Source organism: Callionymus lyra, chromosome 11 (assembly GCF_982586985.1).
Source record: "Callionymus lyra chromosome 11, fCalLyr1.hap1.1, whole genome shotgun sequence".
NCBI classification, from domain to species: Eukaryota; Metazoa; Chordata; class Actinopteri; order Syngnathiformes; family Callionymidae; genus Callionymus; species Callionymus lyra.
Genome location: NC_141828.1, coordinates 20446103 through 20469538, shown reverse-complemented (window position 1 = coordinate 20469538; position 23436 = coordinate 20446103). Strand labels below are relative to the sequence as shown.

Here is a 23436-nt window from a genome sequence, read left to right as displayed (position 1 = left end):
CCAACGTCTTCCGATGTATTTATGAAGGCAGTCCCACTGCACTTGGTTCCATCTGCCAGTCAATCAAATGGGTTTCAGGCTGAAATTAGTCATCAAAAGTTTTAACATTTCCAAAGTCATTCACAACATGGGATGTGGCTCCTGCATCCAAAATAATTCATTTCATTTTAACATTGTTCTCTGGTCTTTCCTTCTTGTAGTTGGCCTTGAAGAGTTAATCTTTGTCGTCCGTATATTTTTGTCCTCTTCTTCCACAACAAGGCATCATGCTCTCCTTTCTTCTTGCAAATGGGTTTCTGGTGTGTGTTATTTTTTGCAGTAAATGCACAACACCTTCTTGCCACGTGTCCTTTTATTCCACACTTATAGCATGTTATATTGGCATCGTCTTCTCTTCTGTATGTTTTGGCAGGTCTTTGTCCCACATGTGTTTTCATCACATTATCTGCCTCACCAACATTTCTAATTTTTCCAGTTTCTTTATATACTCTGGAGTCTTCTTTTAAAAACATGTAACATTCTCTTCATTCTGAGTTACATGAACAGCTAATAGCCTGAAAAGGATCATTGCTATTGTCAGCGCATCACTCAGGGTCTCACCAGCATCTCTCAGAGCAGTGATGATATTTTCAGCTTTTATCAAATAGTCAGTCACACTCTCATCATCTGTAATTCATAGTTTTGTCAATGAGCTGTACAGACTTATTATGCTGGGTTTGCTTTTTCCACTATAATGTTCTTTCAGGATTTTAAGAGTTCCTCTTCCATCATCTGGAGCATCGTGTCTCACAAGTGATCGGCTTTTATCATCCTATTAACTCGGCATAACAATCTGCATTTTTCTGCAGGTCTTCTTCCAGCTCTCGTTTACTTGCACCAACTGGTTCATGCAGTATAGTCTCTTTCAGTTTAAGAATGTGCAGATAGCCAAGAAATCTTGTTTGCCAAATATCATACTTATATTCGGTTCCGTCGTACACAAGCTGCCGCTGCCGTCGAGCTAATATGCTGCTGAACCGTTTTCACACACGTCTTTCTCCACAAGTCCGTGTCATACGTCGCGGTAGACTTGTCTTGAGGAAACAGCACTCACTTCGAACCGAGTTCCCCGGTAATGCTTCCAAGAGGTCTTGCGCAATACTTCACGCTTTACTTCTTCCTCCGAAAAAAGTCTGACTTCTCCTGGGCCCATAACCTGTAGAGGTTTGTCCTTGCAGGAGAATCCTTCCGTGTTGGAATTAAGTGAGGCTCAGCTTTTTGTCTTCAATATTCAGCAACTTAATTGAGAGACAACTTAGACGTAAGTTAGACGTTTTAATGTGCGTTTCTCAAACTGACGTTACATCCACTAAAATACACCACGTCACATCTGGACGAAATAAAAAACAATAAGGTCACATATAAACCTCAACAACTATCATTTGAATTAGGGTACGTAGATTGATGTGTAGATAGATAGATAGATAGATAGATAGATAGATAGACAATAAATGATGGATTAAAAGATGATTTGCTCCTTCTCAGACTCCAGCCATGTCAGGCAAAAGTATAATTTTCACAAAGACATTTCCATTATCATTCCAAAATGGCCCTTGAGGTACATTTTTTCACCTTCTAATCTCCCAGCCCTGATTTTGAGAATTTTGTTCAGTTCAATAACATCAAAATTACTTTACTTTCAAATATTTAGGCGGCTTTTATTCAGTGTGAAGAAGACGTTTGTGTGAAAAGTTGGTATGACTGCCATCTAGTGGGCTCTGACAATTACGTTTCTACTTTATGAAGCTTTAACAGCCAATCACATCTCTATAGATCAGGGGTCACCAAGCTATTTGCGACTAACTTCATGGGCACCGAGGTGTACGAAGGTCTACTTGGAGCTGTTTGATTTACACTTCTTGAATGAAATGAATAACAAATATAAGAATCATAATGATGGTAATTATGTATTTCTGTTTTACATCTCCAACATTTGAAAGTCAGGAACGATCCATTTATATATATATTTTTTAACATTAAATTACATTTCTTTTTCTTTTTAGACAAAGCTCCATAGCGACCATTTTTATTTTTAGAACATCAGTGGTCATTTAATTGTATTTATACTCATACATGATTTTGAATGATTATTCATATGATTATGGATGTGACTGTACGGCTGAGTGTCTTATTTAAGAGAGAAGAGTCACTCTTTGAAGCAGAAGTTTTTTCACTTTGGTAACATCTTCCTCTTGTAATTTGTGACAAAGTGCACCATTTGTCCCTTAAATGATCTATTATTCACTCTGCAACGTTCAAGCAAGGGGAAATAATTGACTCACCATGTGAAAGAGTAAGATAATGATTAGTTCCTGCTTTTAACACCTGCATGATATCGTAGGTGAAGTCATTGGGCACCAGCATCACTGGGGGAGAAAAGTGTATTGGGTGACGATTATCTATAGTTTGATATTGTGTCTTGTATTTAGAATGAAAGATGTGTGCATTAAAGGTGGTTTTATTGTCATGTTTTGATTAAACAAAAGTTTATGTTATGTATGTTAATCTTTTCATGGAAGAAATCGAAGTTCCCCTGTGGTTTGGTTCAGTCCAGATGGATTCTGGTCCTGGTCTCCCAGCATAATAAAAAGGGCAGTTGATTGTGTGGTGAAGAGAAAAGAAGACACAAGATGTGCAGGAGAGTGAACACATTGAACAACAAACATTCTTTTGAAAATACCTGACCCTGCCTTGTGAGTCTGCCTCATACATCTCATCCACTCACATAATTACAGTATCCCTGTGGTTCACTGCAACCATTATTTACAACTAACTCAGCTCAGCGTGGACATGGAGAGTATTGACATTTTTGCTTTACTTGTTCATAAGCGGAAAGTCCCGAAATGACAGACATTGTTGCAAAGCGACAGGGGAATCAACGACTATCTTTGACTCAATCGCGCTTTGTTGTGTGTCACTGGTGCAGAGAAACAGGACAGACAGCTGAGCGCAAGAGGGCTTCATCTGACACACACACTCTGCTATTGGCTGTGTGTGTGTGTGTGTGTGTGTGTGTGTTAAGATATAGAGATACATAAAATCGTTTTTACCAGTTTCTTTCACTTGACATGTCCTTCTTTAATCTTCTGCATCATTTTCTAGGAGCCATCATTCACATATTATAGCTTGTTTTGGTGAATGGGAGGCAAATAAAATAATATGCCACGTAGGAAATTTTAATATTGTGGGTGATATACTTTTTGTTCAATGCATGCTTGGGCTGTAAAACATTTAGATTTAAGACTGACTATAGTATTAATATTGCAGTTGCGTCCATGAGAAAATATCTGAATTTTAACGTTGAATTTAAATAAAGTTTGGCTTAAAAAAAAGTAGATAAATAAGTACAAATGTTTGTTACAAATTCTATGCGAGGTTGTGTTTGTTTGCAGTACATATGACGTTAAGTTACATTTTTTAAATGTTCTATTATTCGATAGCTGATGAGAAAAACTATTCACAGTTCACGGGTCACGCAGACAGATGCAGATATAGATGCGCGGGGAGGAGTCTGGACGCGGCTTTAGCGCAGATCACCTTTACTGACCGACCGGTGTAATAAGATTAGCCGCCGTGCACGTCATGACCGCGGAGAGAGAGACCGAGTGCAACAGAGGAAGGAACAGACGGACGAGAGGAGGAATAAAGTGAGACAGATACTCGGGAGAACGGATGAGAGGCTGGAGCTTGAACGTGTGCGGCGCGTGTTGCTCTCGCTCGCTCCAGTGAAGAGCGATCTTTCCCGGCTTGACGAGCTGGACTGAAACCCTGGAACTGTGGATCTTATATCTGGACTGCGTTTGTCTTGAGAAGGACGATGGTAGGTTTTTCTTTTTTTTCTTCTTTAAACTACTTCAATAATCACATGTCAGATTTGACACAATTGACCAGCATCTCACTTTATTTATCCTGCAATATGAATCCAGATTTAACTATTAAAATACTCCATTAGTTCAACATTTTAATTCCATGATCAAATATTCATCAGTTGTCAAAAATATCATTATTGTAAATGATACACAATATTGTCACATGTCTGGTTATCACGTCGAATTCAATTGTTTGAATTAAGTTTTGCAAATGTCCATGCATAATGTTAATATTAATAATATTAACTGTGGCGAACACATGTAATTATCTACTATATAGAAAGTAAGTAAGCAATTTTCTTATAGAGCGATTTTCCAGACCAGGGTCACAAAGTGCTCAAACGATCAAAAATATATATGTGTATATATATATATACCCTTATTATTTGTTCAGACAATTCAATTTGCCTTCTTTTATTCACCACACCAAAGTTGTTTCTTTTACATTTATTTGTTTCTCCATCCTTTGGTATTTTTTTGTATTTCTATTTATTTGTGCCAAAGCAAGCTCGTATGAAAGGGAAATTAATGTGTTGATTTAAGTGTGTCTTAAATAGATGTTGGACTCTATTGTACTCATCAGTATGTGTCTGTTTGTACAAAACTCTCTTTTCATTGAAATATTTACATTAGAAAATGTGCGTAAGCCTAGCCCACTGAAACCACTTCTTGTTGAACATAACCACACCCTTTTGCTGATTGTTCAAACATCAAGATTTGTCACTGCGCATAACCAACCCTGAAAGTCTCCACCTCCATGGGACTCGTTATACAAACAAAGCAGGGCATGATTACAGCTGGCTGAAGGAGGACTGAAGCCATTATTAAGATAATGGACTCCACTCTCGTAACCTCTCGTTTGCCGAGATTTCAGACGAAGGGGAAATTTATAAAGTAATACGTTTTGAAAATTGTCATGATGACATCTTTGCAGCAATACTTCAACATTTGAAACATGTAAATCAGGAAAGATGGAATTTTCACATTAGTTGCTTTTTAATACAGTATGTATTGCCACACCTGTTATTGTCATTTACTCATTCACTTTTTTCTTGAACCTCACGGTATTTGCCTAGTATACTCATTTCTTTATCCAACACTGTTTTACACTTGTTTCTTTGCACCTGTTGGCTGGTTGCCTGGTGATGATAGTGTTAGGGTTCTATCATAGTAACAGGTATTTTAGAAACTTACCATATGTCCCACTGTCTTTAATAACACCCACATATCATTATAAACCAAGTACAACTCTTTATTTTACCTTTGTCACTTCATTTAATTGTATTTATACTCCTAATGATAATGATGTGTATGCAAAAGTAGCCAAAGTTAAGTCATTTTAAACTCCCAATAAAACTAATTCTACAAGTGCTACATTTAAAAAATGGCCACTACATACCTGCATGGAACATGTTTAACAATGTTGAATTTACAGGTGAAATTTGCCAAATATCACATTACGTTATTCATGTATTTTAATTGTCTATCTTTGCAATGCAATCCATGCTCAAGGATCAATAATACAATTCAATTCAATACATATTCGATTCATAAGTCACAATAAGTTCTACCTATACTTTGTGTTCAGGGTTGTTTGGCAGTGCAGTTAAAACTTCACAAACTGTCAAGGCGAGGGATCAAATTGTTCGAAAAACATTTGCTCTTGACGTTTTGAAAAGCTTAAAGTGGGTAAAATTGATTAGTAAAAGCCTGAAAGTGCCGACATTTAAAATAGTTCAGGCAGTTATGGGGCCATGAAAGGTGTTAAGGACTTTAAAGAATGTATTTTATAGCTTAAGTAGAAGATACTGTTGAACTTTTAGTCAGACAGAACTTAATTATCGACATTACTTCCCATTAATCTCATTATGAATTAGATTCCACCCGTCAGATCAAAGTGAACGGCTTAATAACAAACTTTATGAAATGTATTTAAAGCTAGAAATAATGAGAAAAATACCTCCGAAACTGAATGAAAGCTGGACTTTAATAGGGATCTCACGATCTGTACTAATTTTCTGTAGACACAACCTAAACACTTAAAAGCTCCCCATGCGTCACAAGTCAAATTTCTTTAAACCTCATTAACAAAAGGCACATTTTCACTTTTTTGGGGGAAAAAATGAACAAGGAGTTTATAAGATAAATTCAACTAGACCTTGTGGAATGTTATCTTTTGTATGGATTAAAAACCTTTGTTATAAAAAAGAAACTCAGGAAACACACAAACAAAACTTTGAAGTTCCACACTTTTTTAACTGGCATGTGGCTGAAACGTGAACATGCTAATACTTGCAGTTAACTCTTTTTGCCACCATAATCTAATCACACATGTTCTTGTAGTCAGCTTACCACTAGGGGGCGAACACATCGTCATTTGGAGCACTATGTGGAAATGAAGCAAACCATTAACTAGCATATTTCTCCGCTCTTGGTTTTAAAATGGCGGCAAGAATTCTCTTTCAATCAACCTCCCGATGACATAACAGACACAACATTAATGTTGTAAGGAAACTCCTGGAATTTGGGCGCTTCATGGTAAAGTTTGGATGTGCTTGCGTGGTTTTCCTCTTCCTTTCCTCTGACAGTACGAAAACAAACAAAGGTTTATTGAGAATTCTTAGTTGTCCAACGCTTTAATTGTGTTTGTGGTGTTCCTTTCTGAGACCTTTGTAGCTGAGATAGTGTTGTCCGACCTTATTAGGTAACAAGCGAGGAAGATAGATTGATGTTCTTGCCTATAATAGTCTTTTCACCTTCTAGAAAACAAATAACTCATGCTTGGCTGCAGAGTTTACCTTCCTGTTATAATATAGAACAACAAGAATAAAACCAGTGTAGAATAGAAATCAGTCGAAAAGATATTACATTATAAAGTTCTCCTCCGTCTGAAATCTCAGCGAACAAGAGGTTACGAGAGCGGAGTCCATTATGAAGTAATAACGGCTTCACTACACGCTTTAATCATGCCCAGCTTTGTTTATACAACAAGTCCCTTGGAGGTGGAAACTTCAAGGATTAATGACGCGTGGTGACAGATCTTGATGCTTGACTAATCACAGAAGAGTGGGTGTGTTTATGGTCAACAAGATTTAATTTCCAGAAAAACAAAGTGTTTTCAGTGGGCGGGGCTTAATATTATTTTCTAATGTAAATATTTCAATGAAAAGAGTGTTTTGTACAAACAGACACATACTGATGAGTACAATAAAAGGCCAATATCTATTTAAGACACGCTTAAATCAACACATTAGTTGCCATTTATGCAGATTAAAATAGTCGATAAATAGACTGCAATCGCTAAAGGATTTGAACTGACAACATTACTTCCTTGCGTTGTTGCTTCTGTATATAGTTGGTTTCAGACCAGACGCAGCTGTTAATTCCCATGCTTCTCTAAATGTGTTCATCCAGCATATATAGGTCAACTATAGTCTTTCTTGAACTGCGTTTTAACAAATGTACTTTTAGTGTTGTCGGTGAAGGAGTTAATGAAAAATACTTTTGTACAGCTAGTTAATAGTTTATATTAGTTGTTTACACAAAATGAATTTAAATTATCAGTCCAGCACAGCAGTTTCCGTGGGTCTACTTCCTGGCCCTCAGGCTCCCTCCTACAGACCTAAATCATACGAAGGGTAATTGAAGATTCTGAAATCTGTGTAGGTTGTATTGTGAGCATGAATGTTCTTATCCATGGGTGCTCCACGATTGGGGGGCGACTTTTTTGGCCTCCGACCACAAGTACCTGGGATAGGCTTTTAATCCTGCCAGGAAATTGGGTGGAGAAATGTCATAAATACATTCTAAAATAGTACAAATGAAAGAAATGGAGATAGATCCTGTTTATATGGTATGTGCCCCTTACACAACATAATTGTTCTTAAATTTAAGAACGATCTTTTGATGAGAACCTTTTAAGATAATATTTTCTGTAGAATTAAAAATATTATTGGACTCATTTTTCTTCCCACAGAGCAGCCGGATCTATCCTCTTCATGCTATCATTATAAACCGTTGTTCCTCTTTTCCTTTGAACTGGTTTCTCCATCTCCACTGCTACCTGAATCATACCGACCCGGGGTTATGATCTCATTCATGATGTCCTTCACTGTTGGGGAAAAAAATCATAGCTAATCTTCTCGTGACTTTTCCGGAAAACCGCATTTCAGTCGGTGCATCCTTTTTGATCAGAAACTATTTTATCAAGTTTCCTATTTCTCTCCTGCTTTAAGTGTTTTACTTCTTTTTCATTCTCCTTGAAAAACTTGGAGAAAGCTGTTAAGTGTATTATTCACAAACACGACATCTTTTTCCAATTATCGCACAATTCAATGGCTTTGAGACGTGTGTGAGACTTCTGCAGTTATTGATTGTTTGAAATTTAAAACATCTCAACACTTTCTTGTAGTAAGTCCATATTATAAATCAATTAAAGTAAAAAAAGGAATCAAATGGCTTCCTAATGATTTATCTACAGCAGACCTGGGCAAAGTGTGGCCCCTATAAATGTGGACATCATAAAGTCAGAGTAAAAATAATGTTTTTCTTAAAACTATACAATTTGTTATATTTTCGGTTAGAAGCTGCGTCTCGTTTTTCAAGGTCAAACTAAATCAATATTTCTTGCCTGTTAGACATGGGCTCAATCCGCCCCAATTGTATATACAATAATACAAGACAAGATAGTCCTTTATTTATTTTACAACGGCAAGTTTACACTAGAAAATTACAGGGGCCATATTAACATAAAAAATAATAAAAAATAATAACAATACTGATAATAATAACTATATACAAATACAACTACAATAATAACAACCATAATACATGATTAGAATATAGAAATATAGAGTAGTAGTTCAAATATATATATATATATATATATATATATATATATATATATATATATTATACATGTACATGTTTTAAACACAAATAACACTGGTTTAGGCTCTTTTAATACAGTTATGTTGTACTAAAACTAAGCTATGTATATCCATATACAGTGGTATGTATGGCATGATTAATGACCAAAAGGTATTCTTTCTTTCCTGATGATTTTAATGGATAACATTCATTTCCAGTGTCGGAATGCTTGAGGCGTCAAATTGAGGGGGCTACACATGTGAACTGCCCTGGGGTTAGATGTTATTCATATGATATATCTTGAATATGCCACATATTTTCAACTGGAAGATGGCCTAAGTTGTAGAAAAAAGATGTCAACCATTTTCATTTTCATGCCGTGACTGAAGACTGGAAGCTCAAGATACCATTAAGTATTTATAGAGTGAGCTAAAGAGCTACTTTTATTGGTGAATTGAACCTTAAGGTACAAGCGGTGAAAAGGATACGATATAATAGAATGTCTTGGTTGTGCCGGAGGATAAGAAAGGAAAGAGCCTGCAGGTTAAGGGAAAATGACGACTATAATCATTTCAGTGTCCCTTTACTTGAGTTTGTCTGTATATATCGGGACAGTAAATCTGGAAACATGCTCCTAACATTTGTATTATTTTAAGTCATTTTTGGATGTTGAAAACAATCTCAGGGGTTTGCATTTTGGCACCTCTAACCCCAGACCCACACCAAGCATGTGGCGGCGAGGCGGTACACAGCTAAACTAGGAATCAATCCATTTTTACCTGTGCCAGCTCGTGTCACGGCTGCAAACAAGATCGTTCATGCAGGAAACGAGTTGCAAAAGTAAAGTCTATCCGGACACTATTGGCAGACATTAAATTTCACCTGACACGGACTGACACTGAATTAAAGCAACTAAAGCAACAAACGCAATCACGGTTACCTTTGCCACGCCGCTGCCTGTGCTATTATGAGGTCAGTTGCTTTGTTCGGATCGTGCTACAATTTGCATTTATTTTTCGGCCATTTCCTTATTTTAAGGGCTTGCACTTGGCAAATGTTGCACAATAATCTGTTTAATCGAGACATTCAAATGATGAGAGTTGCATCCAACATATCGCAGTTGCAAAGGTGCCAAGTACCAATTAAAATACTTTAAAATCGTCACTGTTCTGTCCAATATACATTATTTCATTAGTGTTAGCTGCTGTGATATATGTTGCTTTTCAGCATCTACTGTATATTTAGATATTATTGTGTTACTTCTCGTTGTTAATGTCAAAATGCAAATGCTGATTTAGCTCTAGAAGGCCCTTAGGGTTATGTTAACTAATCTCTCACCCACACACTGATAAGGATGATAAAGGAAACTAGAAAGTACAAAACTGCAAAACTTTTTAAGTCAGCTAAAAAGTGAAAGTTCACCTGCTGTCCCCCAAAACACGTTAACGTATTTTTGCAACATTTTTGCATATAAGTAATAAGTGTGTGTTTGGGAATCCAGAATATACATTTTTACAAAAAATTGATATTGTTTTGCTTAAGCTTCTGCAGCTTCAATCCTGCCTTTTTAATTATTTCTTTTTTTCAATTGATAACTTAAGAAACCAAGTTAAGTAGAAATTAGTCAAGACAACTATTAAATTTAGGTTAAACCTACAACAACTAAAATCACTGACTTCAAAACTTTTCAAAGCAAGTTGAGTTGAAGAGAAATTGTACTGTGTACTTATCATTTCGGTACTGGAATTTCATCGTCAGGATTCTCAAGGTTTTCCAAGAAACTGTGTGTTAAAAATTGAACTAGTTGTGTTTAAGGGCAAACATTTTCTACACAGTTAGTCTAGTCACCTCTCTTCTAAAGTGTGTTTCTTAGAGAGTTGGAGAGTTCTTTCTTCGCATGAACAAACTCTCAATATAAGTCTTTAAATTGTTTCTGCATCTATGTGATCTTGGATGTCTGTCTCTGCTCCTGGTTTTCTATTGCAGTTTTCAGTTTTGAATAATGTTACGTTATAACTCTGTTGTCATATGCTTTTACTTTATACAAGTCGGAAAAGATGGAATCCGTACAAAAAATACCTTGGATTACTTTTTAAAGCAAGGCCACATTTGTTCATACATTTCCGTTAGCCGCCATCCCCGTTAGCCGCCATCCTCCATCTTTTCATCAAGAAATATAGACATTGGGTGCATTTCCGTCCGTCGCATAAATATTTTGCACAATAGAACTCTATTTATATTCACTAATGCAGCCTATAATACAGTATTATTCTGTAAGCATCTCATGGGAAGTGATGCTTGAACCCATTTGGCTCACTTTCAAGGTAAAGAGGAAGTGAAATCCGGAGCTGTAGTCAAATAGTCTGATTATTTTCCACCTCCGTGCTTGTGTTTTTCTCACTCATAAACTTTTATATCGAGTCTGAGAAATGCTGGGCTGTGATTTACCACCTTTATTTCCATGTGGAGAAGGGAAAGGCAGGCACAGCATGTGCACAATCATTAGATCAGCAGCTCAGTCTACGTTATCAGATGGAGTAAAGTCCTTGTTTCATCTCCTTTGAGGAATGATGGCTGGAAATGTAAAGCGGCTGACGTGAGTCCGTGCATCAGGAAATGAGCCAACAGCTACCACTGAATGTGAAGGACGCTGACAAACAAACTCGAATATAATCATTTCATCCTAAATATGCCATAGAAATGGGATTTTATTGAAGGGTGTTTAGAGATTTACCAGTTGGAGAAAACAAATGTTGGATTCAAAAAGTTATTGAGTTGGATTTTTCTACGTGATTTTTAAGAACGTGAATTAACAGTTGCACGTTTACAATAACTTTGATTGAAGTTTGACTCCTCATCTGTTTTTTGCTCTTCAGTTTGAAAAAGGTTTGTTTACAGTTTTTTATTATTTCGTTGGATATATATCCAAGGAGTTAACATAGTAGTGCATTAACCATTACAACCATAAGAAGATATACTTCTCAACAAATTTAGAGGTATTTACATTTTTATTTTATATGTTTATGCAGTTCTTTTTTTTACTTAAGCTGGGACATATAGTAAGTAAAGTAAGTAAGTAAGAAAGGTTATTTGTAAAGTGCCTTTCCGGACCAGGGTCACAAAGCGCTTGAACAATCAAAAACAATACACAGTTAAAATATATACTTTCAAAGGCCAAGACACAAAAGACAAACACAGGATTCCCAGAAAATCAGGGACAAAGCCTGCACAAATAAGATAAGTTTCTTGAAGGAGTCAGTAGATCCATCAAACGCAGTGGGAGCAATTGTTATTGTTAAGTAAATGTCCTATTGAGGGGAGGATTTTTGAATGGACAACATACAGCAAGATCCTCCCAGTGGCAGTATGTGGCTTGTTTCTGGCGTTTTATGATACTTTGATCATGCTTATATTTCAGATCTGTCTCCTTAAAATCACTCTCAATAAATTGACTTAAATGTTGGTTGTTGAGACTCATTTTTTGCATCATGATCCTCCTTCCTGTTTACACTTTCATCTTGTTCTAAATTCTATAACCTCCAACATAACTTCTGTCTCTTCCCTCTCTAAACTTTTTAACGTTTAAAACTTTTTTCTCTGATAATAATTCCTGATCTCTACTGTTCTATTTATTCCTATTGAAACCCTGAGTATCTTCAAATCCTAGATTTTTTTTATTTAATGGGATGTTTCTAATAGAAAGTGTCAGGTGAGTAACACAAAATAACCAATAAATTAACACAAATTAAAACGGTATTATTTTTTTCAAATAGCTAAAAACAAACCCCTAAAATTCTCAGTCATCATAAATTACATTTATTATATTTTTGTTGTTAGTAGCCTTATTAAATGTTTCCAAACTTAGAGTCACTTGACTTTGACTATTCAATTTTTTTTTTATTAATCCACACAAAAAAAAATCACATGCTTCTGCACACCAAACCTCATGTTTTGGATTTGCTCTTTTTGGAAGCTGATTCTTTTTAAGTCAAACCTTGTGACAAGAACAGCCTTTTACTATCGATATAAAGGTACCAGACCAGAGTCAACAAGTCTTTTGTCTGGTGTCGGCTCCAGTGATTTGCTTTGTGTGCCGCCGTGTGCCTTGTGACATGGATACCGCATTGTTGATGCTAAGCAGACAGCCCAGAGTGGCTGAGGCATCCACATGGGTTGAGCTTAGTGAGGTTTTAGCGATTTAGAACGTGGTCATGAGATGACTAAGGCTTGGGGATTAGAACCTTGGAGATATCTGCCTCACTCGCACTGAATTAGATGAAATAAGAGGTTAAGTAGACCACCGGGTCCTGTTGACATTAGCTGCTGCCGAATATTTGATCTGCTTAGTGCACCTCATGTGCTGTAGGTCTGCTCCTCTGTTTGTAGTTTGACTTTCTTTGTATGAATAATGGAATATAAAATTCTATCTGGAGCATAAGAGTCTTTGAAATGATCAAAGGACATGTGGACTATTTGTACCAGTGTTTAATATTCTTAATTTTGACCTCCTTCTATCAATGTATATTCTGCAAAGTAGCCATAACTATTGTGTCTCTATTCTTGCCCTTAGCTTGCGGTGGTCAAAAGAATTGGTAACACATCACAGAGAAGATCATCTTGTTGCTGACAAACGTGTAACACAACCACGGATTGGCACCTGCGGCCTGTTTATCGTCCACATTGTGACCTCATTTTACCCACAAATTACTTTTCCAGATCACAGGAGCTGGAGAAGGACAGTGTGTTAGTGTATGCTCTGTCAGTTTTAGAGGTACAAAATAAACAATAATACCAAAATTTAAATGGCTGAGAGGCTTTTTAAAACATTAATTTTAGTTCTAAATCATTTTGACACGTTGCAGAAGGAGAAATTGAGTGTGAAGAGAATTCTCTAGTTTTTTTTTAAACTTAACATAAAAGAAAAAATGACTTTAAATCAATAGGTTGTTCTATACAATGGCGGTCTATAAAAAAACCCCCAAAACAATTAAAATTAAAATTAGGAAAACTAGTCCTGACCATAAAAACACCAGATAAATATACTTCTCATAAATTAAATAATGAATGAAAAACATTTTATATTCAATCCCATATCAAATTAAGTCATAGTTGCCATTTTATTTATTTACAGTATATATTATTGTTTTTCGGTTCTTTATAGCAGCTCCCAAGTTGCAGTGGTAGTTACAAGTCTCTTACCACAGACCCTACCAAAACATTAGTTTCTAATTACTATTTGATTTTCAACCTTTTTGGAAAGTTTCATTGAAATAGGCCCAACAACTATTTATGTTAATCTATACACAAACAGACAACCTGCAAAAACAGGTTAAAACAAGGTTAAAAAATACACATCTATTGTATTAGCTCAAATACATAGCTAATGTATAATATAATAAACAATTTCCCGAAGGAGACCTCCTGAGGGATCAATAAAGTTCTACCTAACCTAACCTAATGGATACATTTTAAAACAATACAGTCATTATTAAACAAGCTAATACACAAGGGAGACACACATTCATAAGTCACTGTGAACACAGTGGATAGGTTAAGACTATATAAAACATAGGTGGTCATAGATTAATAAAAGTACAAAACACGTCATGCATATCATTTTTTTTCTTAAAACCTTATGTAAGACCATTATTTAATGTAGTTGAAAGGCAGCTCTTGATTTTCCAAATTTGAAGCATAGGAGCTCATCAAAATAGTGGTGAAAGCACTCGAGGCCCATATTAAATCTTTCATTTGCCGCTAGTGGTTTGGAAAAAGCACATAATGGTGTTTGTACATTTTTCCCATTAGGCAACGTCTTTTCCAGCACAAACACTGAGGAGAAACATCTCATTCTGTGCTCTGCGTCATCACCAGACAACTCAGGGAGATCTAGCTATTAGCGAATATTTATAAAATCCACGATTTTGGCGTTTGAAAGTTCAGACAATTTTTGAGCAGATTTTCAGAACATGTTGTTTTATCACCTTTGTGTTATCCCTGGGTCAAGGTGACTCATTTCCCTGATGTTTGTTTGTGGTATCTCCTTTGTCGGTCACTTTGACCCAGAGACGATACAGGGTCACCTTGACCTTGGGATGAGAAGGGTTAAGTCTATTTAAATCTCTGGAGCCATTTGCGGTCCCTGAGTAGATTTGAAGCAGTCAGGGCCCTCTTTTATTATCTTATTATTTAAATAGGTATTTTGAAATACAGAAAGACAAAAACATTATTAAAATAAAACTTGAATTCCTCAAAATCATCATTCACACCACAAAGTCAATGCTAATTCCTAAATGCTGAAACTGTTTTTCTTGTCTGTTTGTGAAGAAGTGCGGTTTGTGTTAAACAGTTAGTTCACCGAAAATTCAAATTTTCACACATTTTCTACTCTAGTAATCGGTTCCTTTTTGGAGTTACAGTGGTCCCTCGCTATAACGTGGTTCACCTATCGTGGCCTCGCTGTTTTACAGATTTTGTTTTTGTGTAAATCGCACGCTTTTTTTAACAGCGTACAGTATGAACGTGCATTGTGTTTAGCGTCCTGAACTGTCTGGATATGTTATCTATTGGGCAACATCTATTGTCTATTGTCTCACTAGTTTCTCCACGTCAACAATATTCCGGGCAACATTGCACGGACACCATTCTCAAGTATTTTTTTAATCTGCGAAGGTTTGAATTTTGAGTGTTTAAATAAGAGATAACTGTGAGAAAATGTTAATTCCAGTCTGAGAAAAGTGTATAAAAGTGTCTGTTTACGTATTTTACGGCCTTAAAACATGTATAATAACTGTAATTAACATTTCAACATAACACTTATTTACTTTTTGTGTGTAATTTTCCAAGTATATATTAATCCCTCAAAACAAGTTAATTGAAGAAATGTTTTGAAAAAAACTCTATATACAAGAATAGAATTGCAGCTTATTTAGCTTAATAAAAGTCACAGTCTAATGACGAATGTCCTTTTTTTTTTTTTTAGGGATTTTTTCGTCTTTCTTTTTGCTTGACGGCCCCTAACAACATTCACATAATTTCATGTGGCCCTTGGAGAATTATAATTGATCACCCCTGGTATAGACAAAAATAAATGTTCACTTTAATGAAGCCACTGAAGCTCAGTTTTTTTGGTCTTCATCTTCATCTTGGTAGTCCAATATTTAATTCAATTTCTTCACATAATAAATTAATTTAAGAAAAATAATTACAAAAATCGTGAATCAAATGGATGTATCCAAGACACCTCCCTGGATAATGGGCATTTCTAACTGGGAGGAGGCCCAGGAGCAAACCCAGGACACACTGGAGAGTCATTTGGTTGTTACATCTAAAGGCAGCTCCAACTCTAAAGTAGGTAATGACTGAACTTCAACCGCTGAGAAAGGTTTTTGTGTAGGATGTAGACTTGCTGTTGGATTCTCTAACAGGAAATGCAAAAAAGAAGTGACAACACCTTCAAAACACAAAAGTCAATTTCAGTTTCCTGATATACGCTTCTAACAACAAAACACTGTCATCCCTTATTTTCCAGTTTTAACTGAGCTATTATCTCATTCAACAAAAGCTTTGTTAGCACATGTCAAATCCAGTTCAAACAATTATTTTTCAGAGCAAACATGTAATGTTCCTCGCGGCGCCTGAAATTGTGCAGAGGGACATTAGATTGAGCGTCTCTGGGTCTCAGTGATTCTTGCTGTAATCAGTTAATGAACTGTCACCGTGGTAATGGAACTGTGTTAGTGAGTCACACAGATAAAGAGCAGAAGTACTTCCTGCATGTATGGATGTTGCCTTTTCCTTCTGACTTTGTTGTTTCCTGAGAGGGGCATGAGCTAGCTACCCTCATTAGCGCACACACTTCCTGGCTATGTCTCTCAGCGGGTTATAAACGGAGCAGTTTTACTCATTACCTGGTTAGAATGTTACGACTTCTAGTATTCCGATTGGTTTTCATCAACAGTGTGTGTGAGTCATGGTAAGGTTCAGTTACACTCTGTAGCCCAGCAGCTGGTGTCCAGTTCGCCCGGGAGATGTGCGTGAGTCAGTCGTTAAGGCAGTTGTCATTTTTGATGAATGTCAAAACATAAAGAGCTTGGGAAAAAAAAAAGTCATGCTAAGAGGAAAAACAAAACAAATCCATCCATTTGTCAACCATGAACTGCTGTGTGTCTGGAAGTAAGACGGCCGAAAATACCGAAAATAGTTGTGCAATTCCTACTCGATCATTATTTCCTTTTAAAAAGAGTTTTTAAATTAATAAAGTTTCTGGCCTGGAAATGTTAATATTGTCGAGACAAGTCCTGAAAACTCTTTGTGTTGATTTGAGTGTTTCTTAAATAGATGTTGGATGTCATCAGTATGAGTCTGTTTGTACAAAACTCTCTTTCCATTCAAATATTTACATTAGAAGATGATCTTAAGCCCCGCCCACCAAAAACACTTTTTTTTCTGGAGATTCAATCTTGTTTACCATAACCACACACACTCTTCTGTGATTTGTCAAACATCAAGGATTGCTACTGCGTTCCATCAATCCTACAAGTCTCCACCTTCAAGGGACTCTTTGTATAAACAAGGGGGGTGTGGTTACAGAACTTTATAAAGTAAGAGAACTTTATAAAGTAATAAGTTCAAAACATGGTCATGATGAGAGACTTACTGCATATTGTAGAGGAAGACTTCAACATTTGAAACATGTGAGTGAGTCAGAAAAAATGGGTTTTCACATCAGTTGCAGTTGTATTTTTGGCGTTTTTGTATCCTTCTGGGCAACTTAGTGTACATCAGGTAGTAAACATTGTTGATGAAAATTTCACATCACTCTAATTAGAGGTATGTTTTTTATTTACAGAATATATTTGCATCTAACAATTTGAACAAATCCGGTGACACTGTGAATTATGTAGGCATGCATGGCCTTTGAAAGACTGTTTATCGTACAAATACTGGTTGTTGTTTGTATAAAAGCACTTTTATTTGCACAAGTTACTGTAACATTAAGTTAAACTTTGGATTGTTTTTCCCAATTAAGGCTACTGTGAAGTTCCTCTGGGGAAATAAAACATACAAACAAACACAAATCTGATGTCTTTGTAAGTGTAAATCGAATTTTAGCAGAGTTCTGTGAAATCCATGCAGTCGGGCAGTGTTGTTGCTCAATCGTCGTTGGTCAATTAACCTTTGTTTCCCCAACAGCACTGTAATCAGTGAATTACATTTATTCAATGTTCCGCCTGCGGCTTTTATGTTCATATGGAAATGTATGTTTCATCAAAGGGGTGATTCGGGAGCCACAATGTGAATGAAAAGACACAAATTATGACCTTTCCATCTTGAATTTCTTCATCACCTTGCGTTTTTTTTTCCTGTCGAGCCTTTAGGTTTTACTTTAGATTATAATTTTTATTTTACCCTCAGAAATGCTCAACATGTATCAGTCAAATAAAATTGGATGTCAACTATTGTCTACCACATCCTCATTTGTTAGTTATAAAACTTCTTAATATATTTTTCCGGCAAATAAGTTCTCCTTGTGTTTTCCTTCATTCAGCCAATATCAATTACACAGCTTGGCACAATAAATGGAGATTGGAAAGAGCTTTTCTAGATGAAATTGCAATTTTCATTACCTGCAGTGGAGGAAGACACAATAGGACTGATGAGAATGTCAAATCGTGTGAGGAATGGCTGTTTTGCTCTTGGACGCGAGCACAGCTCTGCATCAGGAGATTCTTCAAAACTCTTGACTAGATTGCTACGTTATGAAACATACTTTAATTAGATACGTTGTTTCATGTACTGAGGAAGATTGCGTTGACGCTACACAAGGTTGTTATACTTCGGATGTTTTAAACTTCTCAGGCACAGTTTCTATAATGCCAAGGATTTTGAATATCCTCCCACAGGGTTTCCAATTTTACTTAGTTGGTTTAAGTGAGTGTTTAGTATTGTTGGGTCATAAAGGATTTGTATTTACTCACTCAGTTACTAGTTTATTTGACACATTTGAGATTTTAAGTCCTGATGGTGCGAGGTCAGGGGCTATTGGGAGTCCTCTTGGCCTTCAAATTCAGCAGTTGCAGTTTCTGCTCTGGACAAAAAGTTACTCAGAAACGGGTCTTAAGCCCTTGGAGCCCCAGGACCGTGGGGCCAGAGTCAGGGGAAATGGAAATGAGCCTAAATTATCAAGTAGTAAGTGCGCAACCATTTACGGTATTTTTGGGTCAGCTGGTGTTTGGGCTCCATGTGCTGGGCTGCATGATTCTGAACTTCGCAGCAAGATCCTGGAGGCTCTTGGTTACCAGGTCCAAAGGCCAGGATCAGAGCTGTTTTCAATTCTGGTCAAAGTGCCCTCAGATCCAGCTGCCAGTTACTATGTGCTCAGGGGCCAAGAGAACTCTTGGCTGTGATAAGTGGGTCTTTGGGTTTGTGGAACCTAATTGGGAAAAGCACTTGTACTAGTCACTGGTTAATTTCTGTTTATAAATTACTTTCTGTCTTTCTTTTTTAATCCCAAATCCTGATTAGACAACCATTACTCATCATTACGGCTGAGAATTGAACTTTATTTTTTTTTGTGACTCCGACTGAAAGGCTTCTGTAGTACCGAGAAACGTGGATTTCTTTTCAAATTGAATCATACATTCTCTTGCACTGGAATTTTTTTTATTTATTCATCTATTTGTGTAAGAAAACAGCTTTTGGGGGAAATTTATCGAAAGTTTAAACATTGAACATTTCTATGATATGTAATGTCATCTTCCCTTTTGTTAGAATTGATCTTACACAATTGGAGCCGAAGCCTAATATGTTTGTGATTCCCCTCAGTTGTTGACAAATCATATTTTAACCAAAGAATGAATCCATGGTGTGAACCAGGTTCAGCAAGAGTTTTGATGCGAACATAAAGGAAAGACTTTTACCGCTACTTTTCTTTGGTCAGTTGTGGAAAAACGACTTCTTTATTCAGCAAGTTGACTTGCCTTCTGAAGTATTTACAGAATAAATCCACTAACATTTCATCAGTCAAATGATACATAAACGCTTGTTTTGTGCTTTTGCTAAATTGTCTACACTCCAGAAATACTGTTAATTAGAAGACAGGATACTCTGATTCTCTGCCAGGGAAATGTGTGGACTTGCTGCTATTGAAGAATTCCCTGCTTTTGCTATTAGTTTGAACAATAGCAATGATTTGGGCAAAGTCAGCTCAGTGCTGGTGATTTTGCAACATTGTGCTCTGGGGTATCTCTGGTATTTAAATCCCCACAAGTAAACAACATTAAACAGTTAAGACAAATGCGACACGACTTCCACATCCTGCTCAGGGCTTGTTTTTGTTTCCTATGAAATTATACTGATCTAGGACGTGGAGCGGCGAGGGTACGCTGGTGGATGTGCATGACCAATCGCTGAACTATTAAAAACGTGCTTCAACTGGTCCAAATATGTGTGCCATTAGACCAATTTTCGGAGACTGAATTTTAGCATCAAAATCTGACTTTGAATTTGAAAAACATTTACATTTCAAGCAATGTTGTCATTTGCAGTCAATTAAAAAAAGTTTTTTTTAAAGTTTTATTTTATTAGGGAATGAAACTTCAACTTAGCTATTAAATGAAACTTTTAACCGTACAATATAAATGTTTAATGTTGGTACAAAGTGTGTTATTTCAGTCAAACACGGTTCTAAGTTTCAAAGGCGTCGTCACATGTAGCCCGGACACATTCCACTGTTGAAAGTCGGGTGCGTCGTCAGACCAGGAAGTGACTGATGTACGGATGTCTAGACAATCCGGTTCACAAAGATTCTATTTGTTAAAATAAATGTTTAATGTTTGGTACAAAGTGTCCTTAAATTGTTAATTTTGATTTCTGATTACTCATAAAAAAAAGTCATCACGTAGTACTGGGATGACTGGGCGGTACGAAATGGTACTTACAACAGCAAACAAAATTAGGCTTGAAATTAGATGGATTTTCAAATTCAAAATCCAATTTTCCATGCTGTGAAAATACAGTGTTTATATTCAAAGTCCAATGGCAAATATTTGATATCTTTCTATGAATTTTTTGACCGAAATATACAGTATGTCTGTTGCAACTGATATTTATGAATTGCATCATTTTTTCAGTTTGTGTTGAAGCAAAGAGATGTTTAAATATAATCGTGCAGTCAAATAAAATGTCCACAGGGTTTTTCTTAAGTTAATTGACTCTTGCCTGGGAATTTTAGGTAGAACAGCAAAATGCTGGGACTTATAGTTTTAAGGGACTCCTTCAACTACAGTTTGGGCTTTTGTGTCAAATGAGAACTGGGTAATACAAGTAAACAGTATCTTTTTGTTGCAATTCAGAAGTTTTTAGGATGATGTGCAACAATTTCAGCCAAACAATCCAGCATTTTTGCATGATAACCAAAGAAACAAAAATCGCAACTGCTAAAAATGAAGATACTAGAACAAAAAATTGAAGTTATAGTCAGCTAAAGGTTCTGCCAAATAGTATCCATATAATATTTCATCTGCAATTATGCTTTTGTTTCAATAGTTAGTTAGGCTTCCGTTTGTTTTATAACAAATTAAGATTCTAGCCAAGTGTGTTTCAATTGATTTGACTTTGACAAATCTCAGGACTAAAATAGTCTCACTGGTTAAGTTGACCTGCTTTATCAAAATTTACTTTTCACTGTGTGATAAAGCCTAATATAACACAAATAAACAGTATATATATATTTATTTATCAATTATGATCTCATATAACCTCATTAATTTCTCAGCGTATCTCGTAACATCATTAAATGAATATTCATATTCAGGCAGGTATTGATGCTTCCTGATACACAAGGTTTTGGCAAGATTTGAAACATACATATTTATGCTATTAACCCGAAGTCATTTAAATTGCAACATATTTTTATTTATATATATTTATATATTATATTTCCACCATTTCTTTACCCTCATTTATGTCCACTTAAACAGTTAATTAAAATGTTAGTTTTGTTTGAAAAAAGGTGAAGGAAAAAAAAAAAAATCCTGGATCCATAAAACAACAGCATTTAAAACACAAAAACACATTACATTCTAAATATTTCATAGCCGAGAATGGCTTTGTTTAATGCTCCCACTCTGCTTTTAACACCAATTTTAGCTGCTTCTGCACTTTTGCTGGGTAATCGTCATCATAGGTATTTCTACACGGTCAAACAACTTGACATAAATATGCAATTTTAACAGTGGGTGGGTTTTTCACTGAAACACTCTGTCTCTTGGTGAGCCGTGAAAGCTGTTGGTCATAACACGCAGCCCACACCATTCTTTTTCATTTTCATCCTGCATATTGATCTTATTCGTGTGAAATCTGTCCCAGAGCAAACCCATCTCTCTGTGAAGGGTCTCAATGAATCCTGTTTATGGAAGTTTAGTTTTTGATATCAGTCCGAGGGAACATCTGAAAAATATTATTCTTTTTTATCTGCTTTGAAAGGAAACACAACACGAGAGCTCGGCAGTTTGTTGTGCTCCGTCAACTCTAAAAACCAAATGTCTTGGATATATAAGGTCAAACTGTTTTTCGTTATCCTTGTAAGAGGAAGATCGAGCACACAAGTGGAACTTCTTACTGTTATCTGGTCTAGAAAGGCGCTATATAAATAGAGATTATTATTATTATTGTTATTATAGTGTTTTTTATGCCTCATGTAATCATGTATTTTTGTATAGCATAAACCTGTCATGTTTGACATATGAATTAGATGGTTTAATTATGATTATTCAATTATTATTTTCGTTAAAGTCTACATTGAAATGTTATGACATTTTGCGGAATAGTAATCTTCTAGTAGAGATCTGAGTCAGTCATTGATTGTAATATGGATTAACTATTGATTTATAGCATCATAAGTATGTCTTCTTTAACAATTGCATACTGTATATGCGTCACAGCTTAAATATTTTGTTTTTATTATCGATTTATTTATAATTTTACAAGAAAATGTTATGATATTATATTATTGCACATCTTAAACTTGCCAAATGATCTTAAACTGATTGACTGGTTCAAAATCTAAATCTAAATCAATCAATAGATATGGCCCTTATGAATAATTAGAATATTAAATTAACTAATAACAAACCGGCATTTTAAAGTACGGCTGTGATAATGAAGGATTCCAAGGCAGACGCAGATCGTTTCAATGCTCTTAATTTGAAAGTGGAAAGTTTATTTCCTTCTTTTGAATGGCGTTTTAGGAAATTACCGTGAAGTTAAGCGGGGAAATCCCGGATTAAGAGCGGCTCATGGCTGGAGAAACTTGGAACTTCTGATAGCTTGACCGCTATTGGGTGTCTGCGCTGTTGTGTTAAGCTGTTGTTAAGTTATGATGACCTGATGTGTTGTGTGTATTGGGGCTGTAACAAGCAATAGACACCATTAAAAGAAACAAAAGACTCTTATGCTTATATCGCTATTGTTCCTTCCATGGTTCGCTAGATTCACGCCAAAAATACCAAAGTTAATTATCATGGTATTTATATATTTCTTTTTGTATACACACGCTACTAAGATTCTTTAATATGTTGTATTTTTTAATAGATCTTCTGCATTTGCTGATGCTTCTCTGCATAATTATGTCTGATTAAATACAAAATTATGATCA

General features: G+C 35.9%; 1 protein-coding gene across 1 annotated transcript in view; it reads left to right on the top strand.

Annotated features, from left to right (window-relative positions):
• The first annotated feature begins 3513 nt into the window (after positions 1-3513).
• LOC148069571 (protocadherin-15-like) overlaps positions 3514-23436 on the top strand; it is a 159384-nt gene continuing 139461 nt past the window's right edge. The window contains exon 1 of the mRNA XM_087803083.1: positions 3514-3859. The gene's annotated coding sequence lies outside the window, so the exon portion shown is untranslated. The remainder of the gene's footprint in view (positions 3860-23436) is intronic.